General features: G+C 50.6%; 1 long non-coding RNA gene across 1 annotated transcript in view; it reads left to right on the top strand.

Moving 5' to 3' along the window:
• The window catches only part of LOC125087902 (uncharacterized), a 26416-nt gene extending 7276 nt beyond the window's left edge, over positions 1–19140 (top strand). The window contains exons 2-3 of the long non-coding RNA XR_007123538.1: positions 11031–11194; positions 18887–19140. This is a non-coding gene — a long non-coding RNA (uncharacterized LOC125087902). The remainder of the gene's footprint in view (positions 1–11030; positions 11195–18886) is intronic.

The raw sequence follows: 19140 nt of genomic DNA, 5'->3' as shown, positions 1-19140 counted from the left end.
AGTCTCCCTACTCCCAGCCCCTCAAACCGTTTCTTCCAAGAGTTCTATTCATTCTCAGGTCCTCATCTTCTAATGTTGTGATTTCTTGGTCTGTAACCACTGTGGACCAAAGAGGTGATTATGCTCTTTTCCTCTTTCCAGAGGAGGAGAGGCGGCACTGGACCTCTAGACAATGAACACGGGGGGGAACCAACCACACACTGTCCTTAGCTGGGGCCACTGGGGAAGTCATTTAACCTTCCAGGGCCTCAGTTTCCTCATCCACCTTGGGCTAAGCGATTGCTAAGGTCCCTTCCAGCTCCAACCGAATGAGATAATGTGTGAAAACATTTTGTAAATGCTAAAGCCGGACGAATGCCAGGGATTATTATTACGATTCTAATCAATCCTCCTTTCTCCACATGGATCTTGGCTGTTTAGCACCAGCAAGCAGGCTAAAGAGGGCTGAACGCGAGAGAGCTTAGCGGAGATGGAAAAGCTCTGTGGCGTGGACAGAAAAAAAAAAAAAACCCTGCATCTCCAGAAACATTCTGTGTCTGGGTGCCTCCCGGGGTGCCTGGTGGGAGGGGTGGGGAAGAAGAGGAGGCCTGACTCGGTGTGACCCACTGCAGTCTACGTGGAGGCTGAGAGTGTATTTTTTCCTCAAGCATCATTTGTCTCCAAGTGACTGACATAAGAACCTGATGTGAAGGCAATCTGCGATTGTTTTTTTTCCACCACGAAAGGAAAGAGCAAGGTGTAGCTGATTAGCAAGTTAATTATTTCAGTATCCCAAGGGTTCCGGTGTGGTGGTAAGTTGCCCAGCCCTGGTGTAATTTCATAGTCCGTGCATTTCCTGGTGAGCACCTGGGGCGCCTGGGTCTGTCTGTCTCTCCAACCACCGGCCTCCTGTCTTCTTGACACACCTGGGAAGATGGGCAGGGCTGAAGAGGAAGACGGCACAGTGCACACGTTTGGCCTGGGCCGCACGTGGGGGGGCCAGCAAGAGAACACAGCAGAGGAATCCTCTACCGCCACTGGGTGTTTAATTATCTGGCCTTGGGCCTTTTTTTTTTTTAATCTTTTGTTTAATAAATATTAATGAAGCAGATTATCAGAAAGTGGAGGAGCTGTGAGGTTATTTTCTCCACACTCAGCGCGTAGAGCCACCAGGCACGAGGGGGGCCCTTTTGCCTCTCCCTCCTCCGAGCCCTTGCCAATCTCTCCAGCAGTCAGGTTTGCTTTCTTAACTCTGTCCACCACTTGGTCTGCGAAGACCTCCTCTAGTCTGACTTCAAGGTCTGATTTCCCCTTGCGGGAGGGGAGGGAGGATTGTATGGTCAAATGGACTATTCCCTCTGAGAGATAAGTTGGGGATATGAACATGAGCCCCAGAACCAGCAGCTTCCGCCACTCTCTGCTCTCCTGGGTTGGAAGGGCCAGCCCCCTGCAGCTCCTCCTGAGGTGGACGGAGGGAGGGCTCTGCCGTTTACTTAAGACTGGTCCCATCTGCTCAGACTGGCCTTTCATAAGGGGAGGGATTTATGCAGTGTCCTTGTGCACAGACCTGGGATTTGCCTGAAAACCTCGGGCCTCTGAGAATATTGTTGAACGCTAAAATGTTCAGCCATGGAGATGATTTATGATTTGTCTGCATGGACAGTGTGTGTGTATGTGTGTGTGTGTGTCTTTGTTGGGGAGAGGCACAAACATTAATGGGTACTTTTCACCATTCCTACTTCTAAATCTAAACATTAGGAAACTTCTTTTTCTGTATTTAACTCAGGAAGCAGCCCACGGTACCAGGCTCTGGAGAGCCAACTTCCTGACTTCAGTGATGTGAAGATGGTCTAATAAGTTTTTGGTGCCGGCAAGCAGCTGTCCCCCAAGCAGGTTGGCTGATATCCCTGCTGTTGGAAAGGGGCCGGGGGCTTATGGAAACACAGCTCTGATGGTTGCTTCATTGTGGGTGGCAGAGGATTTGGGGAACAGGGCTCGGTGAATTGCTGTTCCAACTCCTTTGGGCTGTCTTTACCTTACAGGCCTTGGGGATCTCAGTAGGGGAGAAGTTGGAGAAACTTAGAACACAGGACGCAGGTGTAGGGAGTTCCTTGGCTCAGTCTTGGTGCCACGCCAAAAGGAAGCCCGGGGATGGTAAACAGAGATCCTACAGAACCGGGTTTGGACGTTCCACGTGGGATCTTGGCCCTGGTTCCTGGGAAATTGAGAAGGCTTTAGCAAGCTGTGGAGACACCTACAAATTCCATTTATTCATCAGCTTGGGGAAGTAAATGCAACCTCTTTTCACTGCCTAGTGGCTGGGAAGGTGCATTTTCGGCCTCCATGAGCTTCATTTGGGGTTCTGCCATTTTCTTGCTCATGTTCCAAGTTTGGACTTCCCAGGTCTTGAGTTTTCTTTTCCCTCAGGACATTCATAATTTAGCCAACAGCCTAGGCCAGGGGGCGGCACACATTTTGAAAGGAGAGCTTGGCAGGCCCCTAACTACATGGGAGTTGGTTCTCATTTGGGCTCAAGGGATGATAACGGCTTCCCCTTAAAAAAGAAGCATTTCTGTGACTCTTTTAATGAAGGATTTACTACTAATTTGATAAGTTCAATGCCCTTTTCCCCCCTCATTCTGAATGAATAACTTTGTCAGTCAACCCCGAGGGTCTGCAGAACCTATAAAAATGCTTCCTTTGGTCTCCCGATTTTAACACATTCTGGGGCTGGGGCTGCCTCTGACAGACCGGGGAGGGGCAGAGACATTCCAGAGACCTGGGCTTAGGGCGTTATCTCTTCCCCTACCCCAAATCCTCACCCTCCATGTTATCTATCTTTAAGGCACAGGCAGGGACCTCCTAGGGAAGTGCGAAGGGCGGGGTCTTAATCAGGTTTGGGGAAAGAGAGGGAATAAGTCGAGCTCAAAGAAAGATGGGGATGGTGAGAATGTTGGGGGACCCTCCCCTCTTATACTTCTTGTGTGTCGTATATGAAGGTCTGCAAATTATGCACTGGTTGCAGTCATCTGGAGCGTATAGGTCGGAATTTGCCAAGTGCCGCTTGGCCAAAACAGTGTTAAATAAAATTGTAAGAAATGCTACTGGGCCTTGCATGGGTTATTTAATCCTATCAATGATAAACAATATTAATGGGTAGCATCTCAGCTGGCACAATATCGTGTTTCATTTATATACACCGAGATATATTTAAGCATGGAAGATAGAGTTTTTGGACGCATGTATTTTTCAGCGATTACTTGGAAGGAATGTGATGGAAGAAGTAGAAACCTCTTCTCTTGCCATGTAAACCTGCCCCCTGCACCCACAGGCTGCCAGTCATACATATTTCCAGGGCTGGCCGGCCACATACACACTGTCACAGGTGGGCCTCCTCTGGTAGGTGTAAACATTGATGTTATAAGTGTAGGTCCAGGTTTATGCACGTGTACACAACACACACACACACACACACACACACATTTTAGAGTCACACATTGGGTCTCCCACCCCTCTGTAAACAGATGCTGCTGTGAACATGCAGACCATCCCATGGGTGGATATTTACATTACACAGCTATGATATTTACATGCACAGATACAAGTGTTCTCACACGCGAGCACCCCTGTACGGAGCGTCCTACCTGAGTGTGCATCTGTGTACGTGAGCACTTTTGTACACACGTCCTCCTACACCTGTGGTGTCCATCGACAAGCTCCATATGGCCACAGTGTCCCAGCTGCCCTGTTATTCTCGGAGGCTCCAGACCTGGGGGACAGTATTTGAATTGGGTGTTTGCCCTGTATGAGCCCTGAGGCCTCCAGAATGGAAGGCCAGAAGGAGCGGGGTCAACATTGCCAGCCTGCCCGGCCTCTGATGAAAATAACATGAAACCCCAGGGGATGAGACAAGGGGTTGCATAGCTGGTCTCTGCAGCTAGGAATGCCTCTAAAAGAAGATCAATCTTATATTTGCTCATTTAAATGTCAGGATACCTGAGTGGCTTCTGTGGTCCTGTTTCTGTTGCCAGTTGTCTGTGAGCTTAGGTAACCTGCTCTCTGGGCTTTACTTTCTTCCTTTGTAAAGTGAAGTATTGGCCCTGACCTGTGGTTCTCAGTCATGGTGGGTACACGGTAGAATCATCTGGGGAGCTTTTTAAAAAATACAGACACCTGGGATCCATCCCAGACCAATTAGATCAGACTCTCTTGGTGGGGGGGGGGGGTGCCCAGCATCTTATTTTTTTTAAAAGCATCCCTGGTGATGCTATATTCAACCAATGTTGAGACCCACTGGCCTAGATACTCTCCAAGGCCCTTCTAGTCCTAAAACTCTGTGCTCTGGAGGACCTTTTAATATATAAAGCACCATGCAGGGCACCAGGGCACTCTGCTGAAAGTTCTGATTCACTGGCTTAAGATCCTACAAAGCCATTAAAATCACTCTTCTTTCCATTTAGGAAGAAGGAAATTAAAAAAAAAAGATTTTGTTTATTTATTTGACAGACAGAGATCACAAGTAGGCAGAGAGGCAGGCAGAGAGAGAAGAGGAAGCGGGCTCCCCGCTGAGCAGAGAGCCCGATGCGATGCGGGACTCGATCCCAGGACCCTGAGATCATGACCTGAGCTAAAGGTAGAGGCTAAAGCCCCACTGAGCCACCCAGGCACCCCAGAAGAAGGAAAAAAAAATTTTTTAAAAGATTTTATTTATTTATTTTACAGACAGATCACAAGTAGGCAGAGAGGCAGGCAGAGACAGAGAGTGGAGGAAGCAGACTCCCTGCCCAGCAGAGAGCCCGATATGGGGCTTGATCCCAGGACCCTAGGATTGTGACGTGAGCCGAAGGCAGAGTCTTTAACCTACTGAGCTACCCAGGTGCCCCAAGAAGGAAAATTTTTGAACAAACTATCTATCCTGGAAAAACTCACGCCCGCCTTTCCATTTGTCTCTTTGTTTCCTTCTATCTTTGTTCCAATCCCCCATCTCTCACACGCTCACTCATCAAACATTAATTATATGCCATATATGCAAATGCTGTAAGCGGGCGCCTGATCACTGTGATAGAAACCTTGTTACCTGCCCATATTTTATGTCTAGTTTCCCACCCAACTTGGCGGGTGGCAGAATATTGTTAGTAGGGTAGATTTTAAGGCACAGGCCCCCAGAGGGTTGGGGTGGGGGAATGTTTTCTCCCTCCCCCAGCTCTAAGTCTGGGAACAGCCGCCCCTCGGCCCATGCCCCAGTTCTAGAGGCTGGCGAAGTGGCTGAAGAAAGCCTTGAGCTGCGTGTCCTAGAAAGCTGCTGTCAGACTTGGGCCTTTGGGAATCCTACCTTAATATTCTCCAACAGCAGTTCCCCAGACAGAGCCAGGCCCCCTTGAAAACACATCGGCTTGCGGCCCCACACCTGCCGAAGGAGGCTGAGCCTCGCTGGGGTGCCTTATCCACGTGGCAGGTGGAAGGCAGAGCTGGGCAGAATGGACTGCCAGCCTGGGGGCCCCTTTTTCCGGTTGGGGGGTGATGATGAGAGTAGGGGCAGGGGTTAGCCCTCCACCTGGGGGTGGGGGTGGAGCAGGAGGGTTCATTCTAGACAGAGAGCCTCCATTTCTGCCTCCATGCTATCACTCCCCAGAGTTGATGTTTGGGGTGCCTGCCCCCAGAGAAAATCAGCCGTGGCCGGTTCGCTCTCCCACTCTTTCTCTCTCCTCAGCTCCACCAGCTGGCTGACAAGACAGGCTCGGCTGGGTTGATTTTCTCCTGAAGGTGTTTGGACGAGTTTTTTTTTATTTATTTGTTTGTTTAAAGCTTTTATTTATTTGAGAGAGAGAGAGCAGGAGAAAGGGAGAGGGAGAAGCAGACTCCCCAAACAAGGAGCCTGCATGGGGCTCCATCCCGGGACCCTGGGATCATGACCTGAGCCAAAGGCAGATGCTTAACCGACTGAGGCCCCCAGGCGCCCCCGACTAGTCTTCTTTAGGGAAATTGCTCCAGGGTGCCAGGTGGGCACTGCGATGGGGCCTGAGACCTCTGTGGTTTCAGCTTAACGTCTCCAGTCCACGCGTGCTATTTTTCCATTTGCCTCTTGATTTTCCCCCCTTCTTTCGTTTTGTCCCCTTCCCCCCTGCTGACATGCCAAGTCAGGTCTTGGCCCCCAGGGAGGCCTGCACATACGGTGCGAAAGGTGGTTGATCCCAGCAGCTACCCTTCCTCCTTCCCCCTCACCTCCCCTGCACTGATGGAAGGCCTGTTGCTAGGGAGGGAGCCCCACTCACCGCACAGGATCTTTAGATTCTCTATGCAGAGCCAGAGCCCAGCTTCCCACGCTTGCGCCCCTTCCCAGGGCCTACCTCCCCTTGGGCCTGGGGAGCATCACACCCCAGGATGTGATGGATTCCCCAGGCACCTTCAAAGGGCTCCGCATTTGTTTGCAATGCAGACCTTGAATCCTTCTCTGGTCATAAATGTTGTTTATTTTGACTAGGACCTACTGAAAGGGGATTGGGGGTTAGGGAGGGCACAGAGAGGATGCCTAGGGAAGATCATAAAACCATTAGCAGGACAGGGCTTTTAGAGGTCAAAGGATCATAGAATTTTCTGGCTGGCAGGAACGTCGGCCATTAGGAAGGTCAGAGATGACCCTCTGTCAGCAAGAGGCGTCTAGGTGCCACATGGAGCTAGGGTGGGGAGCTTTGGGCCTCTTTCTAGAAAGTGGACACAGGCTGTGGGGGCATGACCCCCCAATAACCTTACACGGGGTGGGACACTAGTTTGCTGAACATGATGGATTTGCCCTCCCAGTGGGAAGAACCAGTTGCTCGAATGTGCAGTGGAGCTCCTTGTTCTGGGGAGTGGGCACAGCTCAGGGTAAAGGAAATACAGTCTTGCTCCTATCATTACTTGGAGCAGCTAGTAGTAGATACCAGGTGCTAAGCCTGATCTCTTCTAGTACCTGCAAAACAATTTTGAAAGAGAAGTTACTGCCATTTTGCAGAGAAGATAAACTGAAGCTCAGAGACGGGAGGTGGTTTGCCCAAGGCCACACAGCGAGTTAGTGGTAAGGCTGGGGCCAAATCTTAATACTTCGCATTCTTTAAACCTAATCTCCTCCCTACCTCCTCTCCCCTCCACCACCTGCTTTGGTCTGGTCCTAAGTAACCAAATGGGAGCTGGGCTCCCTTCCCTCTAAAGCTCATGGTAGGGGCTCAGGAAAGCTCAGGAGCAAACATCTTTCTAGTAAGAACATCAGAGTTCAGGGCTTCTTCCAGTCCCTGGCATAGACCTGGCTCACTTTGTAGAGAACATGCTTCCATAAATCCTGCCATAGTCTGGAAACCTTGCCCTTTGTTTGCTGTGTGACTCAAAGCAAGTCACTTCACCTCTCTGAGCCACACTCTGGATCCATCTCTAGACCTGAGATCTTCATGGAAGGTGAGGGTTGGTGGTGGAGGTAGTGGCAAGCTGGTCCCTTTTGAGCTCCTCTGTGGTGTCATAGCTCTGGGGAGTAGGAGGAGATGAAACTTGGTTTTGCCCTCAAGGCTGACTCAGACCATGAAAAAGACAACTCAAAAGCAGACAAGGCTAGGCTGGTTAAGATCACTGCTGAGAATGGGAGGGTGAGAGCCAGGGCAGAGGCTGGGCTGTGAAGAGGCAGCTTAAGCAGCAAGTTATTCCCTGATCTCCTGACTGTGTAATCCAGTTGTTTGGAGAATGGAAAAATCCCTTCTCCTCCCCTCAACTCCCCCTCCCCCACAAAGGCCTCCTAATAGGCCTGCCAGCCTTGGGGCGCTCATCAACCCAGACATCACTCTGAGAACAGTCTGCCAGGGGTCCCTATCATCCCTGTCCCTCAGTGGAGGGGGGCAGGGGTCTGGGGACTTGTGTGTATGTGTGTGTGGGGGGGAGAGTGTCTCCAGCTCTCTGGCCTACCCAAAGGATTGGGGACACTGATGGGCCTGTGTGCTGAGGGAAACTTCAGGGCCAGGGAAAGGGGCAGGATGGCTGGGTCTTAGGGCAGAGGTGCCTTGGGCAGGGCTTACTGTAAAACAGCCCATCATTTCATCCAGCATGTTCCTTTCACATTTTTATTTGAAGATGGCTCCCTCCCCAGCACCTTTGCCTCCCCACCCCCTACACGTTCACTCATCCGTCTCTGGAGCTGCTGACAGCTGCCCTGCGGGTGAACTCCAGATCCTCCTGCCGCTGGAGAGACCCTGGGTGGTGGTGGTGGGTTGGTCAGGCCAGAGCACGCTCTGTTCCAGCTCCCCAGCCCCCCAGGGAGTCATTCCTTCATGATAGTGGCACCTTTGGTTCCAAGAACGAGAGTTAAAGGAAAGAAAATGAAGGAAGGAAGGAGCAGGTAGGAGAACCAGGAGGAGGATGAGAACGGAAGAAATGAGGGGGGCGGGAAGAAGAGGAAGGAAAAATAAAGCCAAGCAGCAGCACTGGAGAGGAAAAGAGGGGACTTGGGATAGGAGAAGGGAGAGGAAGGAAAGGAGGAGGGAGGGCTGGGGCCAGAGGATTGGGAAGAACTCCCAATCCTTAAGAGATGCTTAAGAGGTTGGGGGAGCCAGACAGGGCTGGGGGCTGGGGTTTGGAGGAGGGTGGGGGTGGGCTACCCTGATACAGGAAAGCCCAGGTCTCCCCAGGTGTGTGGGATGAGGCTGGAGGGGGCCTCCTGCCCACTTAGCTCTACCTCTGGGAACTCAGCCCTCCCTCAGGCTGAAGGGTAAGCACTAGGAGGCCATGGACACAGACCGGTGCTCTGGGCTGTAATCAGGGGGTCTCCTGCTCGTGATGGTCAGGGCTGCGATGACCAGCCTGCTGAAATCCTTTAGTTCCTTCCACACAGTGGTGACTGCTTCTTTCCGGCCCACATGCCCATGCCCACCTCATCTGGCCTCACGGCTAGCCTCTGTCCTGCCTGCTCCTCTTTGGCTCCAGTTCCCACTGGGAATCGGTCCTAATTGTTGGCTGGTGATGTGAGGTTGGACTGGGCCTTAAAGACCAAGTGTTTTCTTTTTTTTTTTTTTCTTTAAAGATTTTATTTATTTATTTGACAGAGAGAGAGAGATCACAAGTAGGCAGAGAGGCAGGCTGAGAGAGAGAGAGAGGGGGGAGAAGCAGGTTCCCCGATGAGCAGAGAACCTGATGCGGGACTCGATCCCAGGACCCTGAGATCATGACCTGAGCCGAAGGCAGCAGCTTAACCCACTGAGCCACTCAGGCACCCCAAGACCAAGTGTTTTCTATCCCTTCTCTTTACAAGTGGGGAACTGAGGCCTAGAGACAGGAAGAAACTTGCTCATAGTCATGTTGTGAGTTAACGGGGAGCCCTGCCTTTCTAATATCGCAGGCAAACATGGAAACAACAGCCAAAGGTTGGGGGCAGCCTGGTGTCTCTCTGGAGAGGGCCAACATTCGATCCCCTCTGCTGGGAACACCGCCACTGTGTTTTTTATCTTAGCAGAGGGAAAACACTTGTGATTCCAATAGTTAACTACATTCTGAGTGTATGCCAGCAACTTTGACGTATGTTATTCTCGATAACTCCTCACACATATCCTGTCTGGGGGATATTCTATGGCCTGCATTTACAGAGACATAAATCAAGGCCCAGAGATGTTAAGTAATTTGCTCAAAGTCACACAGCTAGGGTTTTGAGATGGGATTTGCTCATGCCACGTTCTCTCTTGGATGATGACAGCCAATGCTCTCTACCCTCACCCTATTCTCTAGCCCCTCCCCTCGATGCTCCAGGGATTCGACCTGAGTCACACACCCCCACCCCCACCGCCCCATGCTGTACAGGGCTGATATTGCCAAGGAGAACCCAGCTGGGTACGATCCTCTGACCATGACCCACTGACTTCCTCCAAAGACCCCACAAGGACAAAGGTAAGGTCCCCTGAGACTCTGTGTGATTTATCTGGTGATATTATTATTTTATGGGATGGACCAAAGAGGTGTCAGGAAGCAAGTTTGCTGTAAATCTCTTTTCTCTGCTCCCTTTCCCTTTGCATGTCCCCTCCTGGGATTTATGGTGGAAAATGTTCAGAGCTAGGGACTTGGGGCTTGGGTTCAGGCTTGGGGTGGGAAGGCAAGGGACAATACATCTTCCTCCTCTGAGACCCGCTACACGTGCAAGTGTGTGTGTGTGTGCGTGAGCACTAGCCACGCTCCATCGCAAGCCTGCATTGTATAGACCGCAAAATCTTTATTAAGACCTCCATGGCACTTGAATGGCTCTGTGGACAGAGTGTATTACCTGCACTTGAGGCGTGTGATGGGGACAAACCCACACAGTGCCCCCTGTGTGCTTCCCTCACTGGTGCTGTGTGAATTTCTGAATCAATCCAGGAACTTGGGAGCAAGAGCCTTCCTGGGAGCAGATGTGTGACCCTCCAAAGATGGGAAGAAGCAGGGGGCTCCCCATGGGGCATGGGGCAGCTGGAAAGGAACCTGCTTGTGGGTACTTTTTGCAATTGGGGAGGCAGGTAGGAGGACTTCTTAAAGTCTGCCTTTAAGAGACACCAAAGCTCCTGTCCCTGGGTAAAGTAGGCCCCAGTTGGGGAAGTTGCCTTGGCTTGTACTGTGGGTGCTATGCTCCAGCCCAGCTCCCTGAGGACAGGGAGCAAGCAGCTGCAAAGCTGATTCAGTCTGTGCACAGAGCTCGGCACATGGCCATCTCCTTGCTGGAGGGTCTGTCCCACGAGGTCACACTGGTGCACCCTCTCCCCTTTCACTCCTCTCCCCCCATCCTGAGCTTTCAGGGCTGTGAATGCTGCATTGTTTCCTCAAAATGGAGCTACAGTCAGAGGTCTAGAGAGAGCTCCACCCAAAGAAGGACAAGGACACGAGGACACGGGGATGGGGAAGGAGAGGGAAGAAGCTGAGTAGGGGATGGGAAGAAGGGGAGAAGCTGGGAAGCCTTTCCTGACTTCTCCCACCACTCCCTTCCCCAGAGGCCTCTTCTCTCTGTTGAACCCCCTTCCCATCCCCAAGCTTCTTACACAGGTTCTGATGTTCTCCACTTCCGGTCCCCTCCATTGCAGGGGAATTTCTCCAGAGTCTGTGGTGCCCGGAGGACATGGCCGGGGCACCCCACAACTCGCCACAGTCCTTCATCCAGTGTACAGGACCTCAGGGAGCACTCAGTGAATCCTGCCAACTGAATCCAGGAGAAAAGCGGAGACGTCACCCTTCGCATTAATACCAGGTCACTCTCCCACCCCGTTTTCTCCCCTGCTCCTCTCCCCGCTGCCCAGACCAGGGCTGTGCTGTGTCTCTAGTTAAATATATGGAATTATCTATTACAATACTTCAATATTTATTACATTGATTTCACTTTAAATGCTTTGTAAATCATAGCAAAAAATAATGGCCTTCCAACAGAGAGTCATATACCGTAATCAACTGGAAGAAAGTCGGCATTGTAATTTAAAATAAAAAAAATCCTTATGTGAGGCTCTCATTTAAATTAAGAGACAGGACGTGATTCAAATAATAAGACCCCAGTGAGGCTGGCTTTTCTTGGCAAATTAGTAGAGGTTTTAACTGGAACTGAAAAGGTGTTAAGGTGGAACGTTGACCTTATTAGACCTTAATTATTTTCTGTTGTTACATTCCTGGAGCAGAGGTTCTCCCCACCCCCGCCAAAGTGGCCATGTTAAGCCTCATCGCAGAAACTTTGGCTTTAGAGAGATATCACTTCTCAAGAGGTATTAGTGGGATAAAGAGGAGACGCTGGGCAAGTGTCCCTTTGCTTCATCCCAGAGTTTCTGGGGCCCCCACTACTCCTGTTTGTAGGCAACCTCCTTGTCCTTGAGAGCGGAGAATTCACCTCACCTCACTGTACCTCTGGCTTCCTGCAGTCAAACTTCCATTGTCAGCCTCCTCCCCGGGGTCTGTGTCCCCTGTGGGCTCCCGAAGCCTGTGTCCCTCTGGTGGAGAGAGAGGAGGGGCCTGGACGCAGCCGGCCACGCTTTCCTTGTTTTTCACCCCAACCTATCTGCTCTGCCTTTCGTGGCCAAGTTTGTCTGATTATTGGTCCCAAAGCTAGCCAGACCCCGCCCAAAATGCCCAGGGCCCCTGGAGATGATCTCAGAGCAAATTCCCTCCTCTCTCATTATAGATAAGTTGAGTAAATGACCTAGCGCTGTGCCTGGTGCAGGGTGGGCACACAAGAGTGGGGCTTTTATTTTTTGCAGGAAGGAAGGGCAGTCAGGAAAGTCTTTTCCACTTGCTCCCAGAACCCCCCACCCCCACTCCCACAATATATCCCGCTGGCCCCCAGGGTGGGGTGCAGTGATAGGAAAGACATACGGAGCCCCAGGAAGCCCCAGCGCAGATTTCCATTTCCACACACTCCTCCCGGAAGATTACCCAGCTGAGCTCTTTTTATTAAACTCAATCAGCTCCATTCCTCCCACTGGCCTCCAAACTGACTTCAGATTTGATCAGAGTGAAGGAGAACTTTCTCCAAGGCCTGGTGACTTGGGGACCATGTCTGGTGGTTCATCACTATGCAGGAGAAGGTTGGGGTGGAGGTGGAGGATGATGGAGAGTGATGGCACAGGCCTGGAGGTGGCGTTGGGGGGGACCCATGAGACCATTACAGGTGAGAGGGATCCCCAAAGGAAGAGGGAAATGATGGCTTGATTCTGTTGCCCATCAGCTGTGAATGTCGGGGCATATACTATAGCCGTGGGACCTGTATTCTTCGGAGGATATCCAGAATCCTAGAACTGCAGCTCTGAAAGGGTTTTAGGAACTATCTAGGCAGACTATCTGGCTTTATAAAGGGGACCCTGAAGCAGTGCAAAATGATCAAACACTCTGCCTGAGAGTCCATGGGGGTGCAGAGTCGAGATGGTGAGGGAGGAGACACAAGCTATAGGTGCTGTGGTCTCTGGCTGGGTGCGTGTGTGTGGGGTGGAGGGATTGGCCGAGCTGGCATGCGGGAGCCTGGATGTGTAGATGTTGACCTTGGGCCAGGCATGTACCGGCAGGGGTGGACCAGTCCCTGCTCCTGGCCAGCTGGAGTGACCCTTTCTGGACCTCATTCGTGTTTCTCATCACTCAGAAAGGCCATGGATAAAGGACATTGTGCCAAAGGAGCCAAGGGTCTGGGCTCCCGCCTAGGCAGCTGCATATGACCCTAGAAGCACTTCCCCTCCCTGAACCCGTTGCTTCCCTGCCCTGGGGTGACGAGTGGGCTGGCCACAAGCTATGGCTGTGCTACACACAGATGGGAGGGACTTTTGTGGCCGGCCTGGGTGTAGAGATCCAGATATAGAGATAATGTAATCAAACTGTGATTTGTAGGCTCTGAGGGAGTTTTGCTTCCCTTTTTCCTACCTTCCTTGTGGCTTAACTCCAAATTCTGCCTCACACTTACCAAGATAGGACAAGGGAGGAAGCTTAATTTCCTAACAACATGACTGCAAGATAGCTGACAGGTCTCTTCTACCCATGTTACAGGGAAATAAACTGAGGCACAGATAGATTCCCTACCCAGCCCTTCCCTCTCCCCAGCTGCTGAGAGGCAGAACCAGGATAGGAACCCAAGTGTGCCTGGCCCTGGATCCGTGATAATTCACAGGGGAATATGGGCTCCCCGAGGGGCAGGAATATGCAGACGACTTGTTCACTGCCGTATCCTCAGTCCCTGGAATAGTGCCCGGTACACAGTGATGAATAAATATTATTAAATGATGAATGTCAACTTGGAGAGAAGGTTTGGTGTAGCAAAAGCGAGTTAGCAATAAACTTACTGGGGGCTTTATCTTACATCACAGTTTTCACAGAACGCTCTGCGCAGTGAGAATTTGGAGTAGCATTTCCTTGTTCCGGGGAGCCCTTTCTGGCTGTTTTTCTATCCAGTTACCATCATGCCAGAGGTTGGGGCCTCAGTGGTTAAGGGAAAAGGAACTAAAATGCAGAAATGGCAACACTGGTGGTAGAGTAATATCTCTGTAGACGTTTAGATGATGTCACAGAGGGAAATACTATCTTGCTCCTTGGGAGAGCCCCTGGGAAGAACTTGTGGAGAAGAGAACTTCACACGTTTTCGTAATCAATTCATCCTTAGTTTTATGACTTCAGAGATCGGACCTCGATGATGCAAAGGCACCAAGCTTTCATTCAGCCAATTTTTACTGAGCACCTACTACAGGCCATGCACTGGGTTAGGTCCTGGCAGGTGCAGGGAGGCCCAAGGCATGGCCCCTGGCGCTCGGGAGCATGGTCAGTGCCTCAGCAGCCAAGCTGGTCCAGCAGCTTGCCTGGCTCTTCCTTCTCTCCTCCTTGGTACGCAGAGAGAGTCACTATCTCACTCCAGGTCAGCCTAAGGGTCTCTCTGCCCACTCCCACCCTCACTTCTCACCCTCCACCCCCAGCTCCCTGGCTGACTGAAAAGGTACAAAAGGGAATCTGAGAGATTCTGTGCTGTTTGTTTTGGGTTCAATGGAATCTCATTTACACGTGTTAATTGCAACTAATTGGCACTAATTGGATGAACAGGAAACCCTCTGGGAACACTCATACCTTTAATTTGTAGTAAATATCATTAATTAACATATGCTAATTAGAACCAATTAACATTGATTAAGGGTTTCCAGCTACTTGGAAAGTACAACTCTGTGTCCTCCTCCCTTGGTTGCCTGAAGTCAGCGCAAAATACACCATGTAAAGTCTGGGAAGGGAGAGGACTGTTCTTCTGGAGACATCTCCAGGTGGGGGAAAGCCTGCACCCAAGCTGGGTGTTTGGAGAATGGCACCCTGTCCTCTCCCGTCCCCAGGGGCAGAGGGATATGCAGGGGTCTGGGCTGTGAGGTTAGTGAGAGAGTCTGATTGTTGGGAGGTTCTCCCCTGGGCCTGGCTCCCAGCATGGGTTGAAACGGCACCCTAGAGGTGGGCCTAGCCACCTAGTGGGGAGGGTGCTGCTGCTGAGACCAAGCAGTGTTAAGCCTCCTCCTTCAAAGATACTGGAGACTGAGACGCCCATCAGCCTGAGTCCTGTTTGGTGCGCGCGCACACACACACACACACACACACACACACACACACACTTCCTCCATCTGACAAAGTTATGTCTATGTTGACCTCCTCCATCTAACAAAGTTATGTCAAGGTTGACCTCCTCTATCTGACATTGATGTATGAATGGGGATACCTCCATGGTCTGACGGATGCATGGATGGTGGGACCATCTCAGTCAGAGATTTCCGATTTCTTTTGCCCACCTTAGGATGTCTCTCACTCAAGACCGGGACGCTGTTCAAATTATCCAGAGGATTGGTGTCAGATTAAAAAAAAAAAAAATCATTTGCCTGGGAACCATAAGGCTTTTCAGTCTACTTTCAGTTCTGTTACTAGCTAGCTATGAGACTCTTGGATTCATTCAAGTATGTATATAAATTCTTTTTGGTCCAATTACCAAAAATTAAGTGTTTATGGCAGACTTCCCCCCTCGCCCCCCCATCCAAGATTGCCTTTTCTAGAATAAGCTTCTAAGGCCCTACCTTTCTTTTTCTGCAATCTTCACCTTACTGCATCGTGTCCCATGTCCATCTTCATCAACAGGCCACAGGTTCCCTGAAACCAGGGTTCAAGGCTGGCTTGTTCATTGTGGCACTTCACGGGCATTAAACAAGTGGCTGTTGAGTTAAATCATACATGGGATGAAAAAGATTTGTTGAACAAATGAATGAACACATACAACAAGGCCATCTTTAATTTCAGCCACCACAGAGGAAACAACATTTGTGGTGTGTGTGTGTGTGTGTGTATAAATAAAATATGTTACATATATCAAATACACTCATGTAACATGAATATCTATCCCAAAATCTTAATGCTATTTTTGCTCTAGCAACTTCAAAAGTATGTGTTCCAAACTTTAAAAACCAAAGAAATCACTTAAAACTTTAATTATTTACATCTATTGTGGATTTCTTTTTGTGAATTTCGAATAATACTTTTTTTTTTTAAAGATTTTATTTGACAGAGGGAGAGCGAAATCACAAGTAGGCAGGCAGAGAGACAGAGGGGAAGCAGGCACCCTGCTGAGTAGAGAGCCCGATGTGGGGCTCGATCTCAGGACCCTGAGATCATGACTAGAGCCGAAGGCAGAGGTTCAACCCACTGAGCCACCGAGGTGCCCCGTTGAATAATACTGTTTTTTTTTTTTAAAGATTTTATTTATTTATTTGACAGACAGAGATCACAAGTAGGCAGAGAGGCAGACAGAGAGAGAGGTGGAGGCAGGCTCCCTGCGGAGCAGAGAGCCCGATGCTTCGGGGCTTGATCCCAGGACCCTGGGATCATGACCTGAGCCGAAGGCAGAGGCTTTAACCCACTGAGCCACTCAGGCGCCCCTGAATAATACTGTTTTAATTTAAATGTCTGTTTCAGTCCTTCTGAATGGAGGTAGCAAACAGTGACTCAAAAATTAAAACTAAAAGTTTATCATTAAAAATTCATGAGACTAAATATGTATACTTCTGCCAGCACTGAGAACTGTTACTGGGTACCTCCTGAAGCCAGTTTTCTCGTCTGTGCCATGTGGCTATGGGTACTTGTACTAACTCTCTAGGCTGCTCATGTAGGAAGTGTGGGTGATTTGGTAACCCCAGGAAAGGAGTATTCTCCAGGCCACCTGAGAAGAAATGTCTAACTCCCAGATCCTAGCTATTGGCTCTGATGTAAAGAGATAAGGGCCTGAATGGGACAGAACCTGGTAGAATCCTCACCTCCCAGGGGACCTTGGTGGTAGATCCTTCCTTACCTAAACAGAGAAAAACAGGACTGGACAGGGCAGGGAGGTGTGGAGGCGGGGGAGGGAGTGTTTTGGGGTTCAGGACAATGCAAATGCAAGGTTGGAAAGTTTGCCCTGTGAGAGGCTTTCCCCCCACAAAGGAAAAAGTGGATTAAAAGCCTTTGGGGTACATGCATTCATTCACTAAATTCTCCTATAACCTAATGATGCAGGCACCATTACTATACCCATTTCACAGATGAGGGAACTGAGGCTCAGAGAGGTCAATTACATGCTCACACAGCCAAGTGGCAGGGCTACAATTTGAACTGAAGTTTGGCTGCTCTGTGCTGCCTCTATCTCCCACCCACATTTTTGGTCTCCATAGAATGGCTCCAGGAAGCTGTGGCTCCTGGGGTGATGTCCCCAAGGCAGGGAGCTCCTGGCCCTGTTTCAGTCTCAGCAGCATTGTGGAGTGGACCCCCCCCCCATTCCCAGCTCCCTCCCCATGGAAAGCTGAGGTCTGAGGGAGAGCTGCTGGCAAGGTTCACAGCAGCTTAATTACCAAAGTGATTTTAATTTGTTTTTGTTAATTGAAATCTCATTAAGCAAGTAATTTACTCAAACACAGCTCAGGAGTCCACAATTCTATGGGTGAGGAGGCAAAAGGGGTTTTTAAAATTTGCCTTAATCTGGAGAGTGTGCTTCTCGCTTTGTCTTGTGGCCTGTGTGTGTGTGTGTGAGTGGGTGTGCACATGAGTGGGTGGCACATGTTCCTCCTGTGGAAGGGTCCCTCCGGCTGGCCAGGGATACCCTTTCTCCTTCTCGGCCTGCACTCCCCTGTCCCACCACCCCAGGACCCTGGAGCCCACCTTCCTTGCCCCATACCCCAGGATGATGAGAAAAAAGGGAACCCAGGTCATCCCTCTGTAGAGCCTGTGTGTGCACCCAGGCATAGGGCCTGTGGTATAGACACCACTGGTATGCCAAGGACTGCTCTAGGCACGAGCTGGAGACACTGGGGGCATACATGGCCCCTTTTGAAGGAGGTCTTTTCTGAGCTCTGGACTTTGTGAGTTCACCTGCTAAATGCTCTGAGTCATCTTTCCTGACTCCTATTATCCCATGCACAGCAACCCCTTTGCCAAGGTTGTGCTCCCCAGATTGTAAACTCCCAAGAGGGCGGAGTCCCTCTGCTTCCTCAGGGCTATGGCCCCGGCTTAGCTGTGGGGCTTCTTAACTGGGTTTGGGTGGGCCAATTCTTTATCAGATGAGACTCTACCGGGAACTGCAAGCCTTTTTAGCATTCCTGGCTTGCTTATTTAATACCAGGAGCATATCTCCAAATAATAGTGACAACCCAAACACGCCCTTCTCCTGTTTCCAACATCCTCCAAGTGGAGTGGGGATTCGAAACCAGCCCAAGTGTCCACATACTGCCTGGCACATGGTAGGTCTTCCGTGAGCCTTTGTTGAGTGGGCGACTGAGCGTGGATGTGCGGTGCCTCCAATCGGGTCGGTGCTTGTCCATGATGTGCGTGCGTGCGTGTGTGTGTGCGTGTGTGCGTGTGTGTGGGTGCGCGCGCGCGTGCATGTGGGTGTGTTTGTGTGTGTCTGTGTGACTGAGCATTGCATGAGCTGCTCCTTTGATCTGTGCCCCTAGGTGTCCGGGGCCAGCAGTGGGTTCTGAGCCCTACTGCAGGCTGGGGTCCCGGTTCTCCAGAGCTCAGACTGCACCCGGCATCTTCCCTCTCTCTCTTCGTGGCCTTGTTCCCTGGCTGCCTCTCCGAGGTCCCCGCCACCCAGCTGCCTCCTCCTTTTGCCCCCGACTACGGCCACTTGGTAGTTTCCCAGGTCTGACATTTCCAACATGCAATGCCATATGTATTGCCACTCTCAGGTAATTATCACGTAAAATTAAGCTAGTCTTGTACATGAAACCAGCAATTAGCCAGGGATTGAAGGTCAGAGAGAGCTCGTTTATAGAGTCGCTAACAAAATGTTAAGTGGAAGTGTGTGTCAGATGGGCCAGGAGGCTGGATTAGCCAGGGTCGCAGCAGTGGGACTGGAGAGCCGTGGAGACTCCGGCTCTGCAGCACCGGGCACAGCAGGAGGAGCTGGGGATTTATAGCTCACACTTTTCTCTTCCAGCTCTCAATCTGGGGCGCGGCTTTGAAAGAAGGTTGCTAAGCCTGCTAAATCCTAGTGCACACCAACACCCCATTCATCTGGAAACCTGGTAGGTCCTGCCTAAAAGACTGGCTGTCAGTTTCACCTCCTGCCTGGCTGCCCACCACCCTGGCATTTTACACTCAAGCCTTTTACATCTGCTTTGGATGTCTGAAGACAGGAAGATCTTTCAAGACTCAAAAACTTGACACATACAGTTCCCTTTGCTTGGAACA

The sequence above is a fragment of the Lutra lutra genome, chromosome 16, assembly GCF_902655055.1.
Source record: "Lutra lutra chromosome 16, mLutLut1.2, whole genome shotgun sequence".
In the NCBI taxonomy this organism is placed as follows: Eukaryota; Metazoa; Chordata; class Mammalia; order Carnivora; family Mustelidae; genus Lutra; species Lutra lutra.
The sequence above is the reverse complement of the archived record's forward strand: the minus strand, read 5'-3'. Positions and strand labels throughout refer to the sequence as shown.